General features: G+C 35.3%; 1 pseudogene; it reads left to right on the forward strand.

Moving 5' to 3' along the window:
- Window positions 1-3,812: 3,812 nt before the first annotated feature.
- On the forward strand, window positions 3,813-4,727 carry LOC121023617 (olfactory receptor 2M5-like; annotated as a pseudogene).
- The last annotated feature ends 1,155 nt before the right edge of the window (window positions 4,728-5,882 follow it).

A 5,882-nucleotide genomic window follows, 5' to 3' on the forward strand; every position in this document is an offset into this window, starting at 1 on the left:
CTGTTTAAAACATTTTAAAAGAAAAGTTATATTTTGACAGGTATACGTGTATTCATGATCAAGGATGTACCATACACATGCAATTAGAGTCATGCTGATTCTCTGGGATGTTAAATAATATAATAAACTGAGAATGATATTTAAATGAGTGCTGTTATGAAGACTTTGGACCCTTTCATGATTTCTATGAGTAACTCTCATGATTACTAGGGGTTACTATGAGTATCCCTAGATGTGTTTATTTTCTCTAGTTCTTTAGTATGTTTTCCATTTATTAATAATGGTAAAGTTTCCAGTTGTGTGTGAAGTGTTTCTTCTTTATTATGTAGATAAAAACATGCAAAATATGTAATTTTCTTTTTCTGTAGTGTAATATCTCATTGAAATTATATGCTATTTAGACTCCTACTAAGAGACAGTATAAATAATCAGGTAAGAGTGTTTGCAAGTTAATGCCAAACGTTCTGCTGAAAATGGAGATCTGGAGATAATTGGTTTCATTTCTTAAGTGATTTTAGTCCTAAGCACTTTATGTGATTCTTTCATTTAATCTGTGCATTTTTTTTTTTTGAGGAATGTGATAGTACTCTGCTTGTAAGAATATGAGAATTGTGGCAGGTGTTAAGTACTTGCCTCAGCTCACACATGGAAAAAATTGGGTAAAAATCCATGTTTTATTTTCATATAATGCTGAGAATAAGAATATGAGAATAGAATGAGAATAAGATTATGAGTGCATCATTTGAAATGCAATTTGAGACCTCATTGTTTTTTCTTTTAGTAAGCACAGCTCACACTCACAGAACCTGTACACTTGTTATGTTTTCTTCTAAGACCTTTATATGTATTTTTAAATACATTCATATAACTTCAAATTTAACAACAAATTTATTATGCATAAAGCACTTTTGTAAAGGCTTTACAATAACATTACCAATGTTTTTTTGGAAATCAGTCTGACTCTAATTATATAACCTCCTGGTTTGGTTATAATAATAACCATTATTTCGATACTGCTCTATTTCTTAAATAATGTATCATCTGTATTTAAATTTCATATCATAGAATTTGTGCATTAACTGTGATCTGTTAATTCAACATTTCATTATTGAGGCTCATTAATTATAGTATAGCTATCAGAGAGTGTAGCTATGCTCTTAAAACAGGAATTAATGTACTTTAAGGCTGTATTTTGCTATTGGAAAAAGGGTTACTATGGAAATTTTTGCTCATGAAATTTTTTTCCTGTTCTCATCTATTTTTTTTCTGACCATTCCTCTACAAACGAGTATAATTAGTTTAGCATCCAGAATTGATTACATCAATATGTAGCCTGGCATCATTTCGCATACTGTTTTGCTTAATTTTTCTGGTCAAATCCTGGCCAGTCAGTGTATATATCAATTAATTCGTTCAGTGATTCTTTTCTCAATATCTGGGAATGGTTTCCATGATTTATGGGTTGAACTTGTTATGGACACATACACAGAAATTCACTGTCACGGAATCAAGTCACTCTTCTTTGAGACTTAATGAGATCAAAATACAGAGAAGTCATTCTGGTAGATTAGTATTTGTAGGTGGTGATCATTCATGAATTGAAATTTTAAAATGTTTTTAGGTTTTTCTCTTTCTTACTCACAGCATCATTCACAATTTGTATACACGATTACAATTTAAAGAACTACATACCCTCTTTTAAAAAATGAAAAATAAATTCAAACTCATGAGGCTGGATTCAAGGTTCTAGCTTCCTCTCAGCTACATTTTTCCTTGCTACTTAAGTTTTTGCTATTGTTGTTGTTTTGGTTTGGTTTGGTTTGGGTTGGGTTTTTTACCTCATCAAAAAATGTGATGCATGGATTAATAAAAGTATATTCATGTTCATTGTTATATTCATCAGGCTAGTCTTTTTGTTTATGACATTGTTTTTATTACCTGGAATGACCTGCTTCATATACAAACTTTTATCATACATAAATAATCATATCAAAAATAAATTTTAAATGCTACGATGAACATGAAACATTAACTTAGCAATATCTGTTTTTCTAAAATCTTGTATATATGTAAATTTTTCACTTATGTTCCACTTTGTGGAATTTATGCATGGATTGTTCTTTATTATTATGTGCTGTCTTTTTTTTAACTTCCCCCCAGCATTTAGTCAAATACCACCAGATAAGTGAGGTCCCCCTGAGTACTCTCTTCAAAATGGAGCACTCCATTTCAATTATGTTTCCACACCTTCCTAGTGGTGTCTTTTTTGTTTTTGTTGTTGTTTGTTTGTTTTTGTCTCTATTGGTAAGGGTAAGTTTCTTTGTTGTTGTTTTTTGTTTGGTTTTGTTTTGTTTTTGTGCCTGTTGTGATTGCTGCTTTACTTCCGGTGCCCAACACATAGACAGAACTTCAGAAACATTGTTTGAATGTTTGGACATTGAGTTTCTGTGAATTTCTGTTTTTGTATGTAGTAATTATTTAGAGGACATTTTGGATATATTGGTTTACTAGAAAAGCATAACAAGGTACCACATGGTGGTTGTCTTAAAATGACACAAATATATTATCTTACAGTAATGGAGACTACTACAAGTAAAAATTGAAGATATTGGCAGGGGTGGTTACTTCTGGGGCTTGTAAGAAAGAAGTCAAATCTCTCTCCTAGCTTCTGGTGAGGACCAACAATAATTGAAATTCTTTGGTATGTAGATGTATCACTTCAATCTCTGCCTCTATTATCATGCATTCCACTTGTGTCTCTGTCTTCACATGGCTATCTTCTTATAAAGATACTAGTCCTATTGGAGTGGTATTTGCACAAATCATTCAGTATGATTTCATCTCATCTTTACTAATTATTTTGAAAGTAGTTTACTTTGGAAGATGCTGGGGTTTGAGGACTCAACATATCCCTTTTGGAGGGATATCACATTGAGCTAAAGAAAAATTGTACAACAGTTTTATATTTGTATAATTAAAATATTTTCTCATCTCATCCACTTGGTGTATAGAATATTTTCTGTAAGTACAAATGAAACACTCTAAACTGTAAAGAAATTGGGGCACCTGGGTGGCTCAGTCAGTGGAGTGTCTGACTTCAGCTAAGGTCATGATCTCACAGCTCATGAGTTCGAGTCCCGTATGGGGCTTGGCTGAAAGCTTGGAGTCTGGAGCCTGCTTCAGATTGTGTGTCTCCCTCTCTCTCTGCTCCTTCTATGATTGTGCTATCTCTCTCTCTCTCTCTCTCTCTCTCTCTCTCTCTCTCTCTCTCAAAAATAAATAAACATTAAACTGTAAAGAAATTGACAAATGTAAAGGTTTTGTTAACACTGATAGAAAAAAAAATTTCTAGCATCTTGAGGGCAAAGGTACATATTGTATTCTTTATCTCTAATATATTTTTCTTACACATGCTGACTTAAGCTTAATTTCTCTATCAACATACCTGTAAAGGACTTCTAATATTACCACACACTGTCTGATTTTTTTAGGTGAAGTTTCTTTTTCTAAGAAACATTATCAATTATATAAAATGTATATTATTATCTTAATTTTCCAAGGAAGACAAAGGATAGTTAGAAGATGAACTTAAATGTTTCACACTTTTATAAACTAGAGAGTACTAACAGAAAATATTTTTTCTGATACTATACATTTTGATCTTTGAAATTCCTAATCCTGGTGATGTCATCTTAATCATTCACCTGTAGAATTACCACAAACACAAGCTTTTGTAAGGCACTGGGTACATGTTTGCCAAATTAATTAATTAGCATCAATTTTTGTTGTAATAGATAAATAACACATTCATCATGGCATGGGACAATCAGATATTACCTCTGATTTCATCCTTTTGGGAATCGTTGATCAAAGCCCTATGCACATCTTCCTCTTTTCTTTGGTCTTCAGTATCTTCATGGTGGCCTTCACGGGAAACACTGTCATGGTTCTCCTTATCTACCTGGACACCCAGTTGCACACCCCCATGTACTTCCTCCTCAGCCAACTGTCCCTCATGGATCTCATACTCATCTGCACTACTGTACCCAAGATGGCCTTCAACTACTTGTCTGGCAGCAAGTCCATTACTCTGGCAGCGTGTGCCACACAAATTTTCTTCTATGCATCACTAATAGGTTGTTAATGTTTCCTGTTGGCAATCATGTCTTATGACCATTATGTTGCCATTTGCCATCTTCTAAGATATTTCAATCTATGAGCCCTAAAATTTGTGGACTTATGGCCGCCTCTTCTTGGATCCTGGGCTCTACTGATGGTATTATTTTCCTTCTCCTATTGTGGGTTCAGGGAAATAGCCAACTTCTTCTGTGATTTTCCTTCCATGCTAATCGTCTCATGCAATGATATCTCAACATTAGAAGAAGTTCTTTTCTACCGCTGTATTGTAAGGATTGTTACCCCTGTAACAACCATCATTGCTTCCTATGCTTGTGTCATGCTGGCTGTCATTTGCATGGGTTCTGGAGATGGTCGCTGAAAAGCTTTTGCCACCTGTTCCTCTCACCTCAGGGTGGTGGGAATGTACTATGGAACAGTATTGTTCATATACATGCTGCCCACTTCAGTTCGTTCTCCCATCCAAGATAAAATGATCTCTGTTTTCTACACCATCCTTATGCCCATGCCAAATCCCCTTATCTATAGACTCCACAACAAATGGCCAGAGTATTCATGAAGATGTGGGGAAGGGCAAGTCTGGAGAATAAATTGCTGAATCATTTTAATGCTTTGACCGAATCTCCTTAGTGTCCCTCTTCTTTGCATTCAGCTCTAAAAATTGACACATACACGTTTTTGGAATGTCATTTTCCTAGCCAACCACACAATTTAGTTGTTTGTTTGTTTGTTTGTTTATTATTTCAATTCTTTAATTTATTTTTTTATTTTTTTTCAATATATGAAATTTATTGTCACATTGGTTTCCATACAACACCCAGTGCTCATCACAAAAGGTGCCCTCCTCAATACCCATCACCCACCCTCCCCTCCCTCCCACCCCCCATCAACCCTCAGTTTGTTCTCTGTCTTTAAGAGTCTCTTATGCTTTTGCTCTCTCCCACTCTAACCTCTTTTTTTTTTCCTTCCCCTCCTCCATGGGTTTCTGTTAAGTTTCTCAGGATCCACATAAGAGTGAAAACATATGGTATCTGTCTTTCTCTGTATGGCTTATTTCACTTAGCATCACACTCTCCAGTTCCATCCATGTTGCTACAAAGGACCATATTTCATTCTTTCTCATTGCCATGTAGTACTCCATTGTGTATATAAACCACAATTTCTTTATCCATTCATCAGTTGATGGACATTTAGGCTCTTTCCATAATTTGGCTATTGTTGAGAGTGCTGCTATAAACATTGGGGTACAAGTGCCCCTATGCATCAGTACTCCTGTATCCCTTGGGTAAGTTCCTAGCAGTGCTATTGCTGGGTCAGCAGGTAGGTCTATTTTTAATTTTCTGAAGAACCTCCACACTGTTTTCCAGAGTGGCTGCACCAATTTGCATTCCCACCAACAGTGCAAGAGGGTTGCCATTTCGCCACATCCTCTCCAGCATCTATAGTCTCCTGATTTGTTCATTTTGGCCACTCTGACTGGCGTGAGGTGATATCTGAGTGTGGTTTTGATTTGTATTTCCCTGATAAGGAGCGACGTTGAGCATCTTTTCATGTGCCTGTTGGCCATCGGGATGTCTGCTTTAGAGAAGTATCTATTCATGTTTTCTACCCACTTCTTCACTGGGTTATTTGTTTTTCATGTGTGGAGTTTGGTGAGCTCTTTATAGATTTTGGATACTAGCCTTTTGTCTGATATGTCACTTGCAAATATCTTTTCCCATTCCGTTGGTTGCCTTTTAGTTTTG

Source organism: Herpailurus yagouaroundi, unplaced genomic scaffold (genome assembly GCF_014898765.1).
Source record: "Herpailurus yagouaroundi ecotype Mexico unplaced genomic scaffold, PumYag 566, whole genome shotgun sequence".
NCBI classification, from domain to species: domain Eukaryota; kingdom Metazoa; phylum Chordata; class Mammalia; order Carnivora; family Felidae; genus Herpailurus; species Herpailurus yagouaroundi.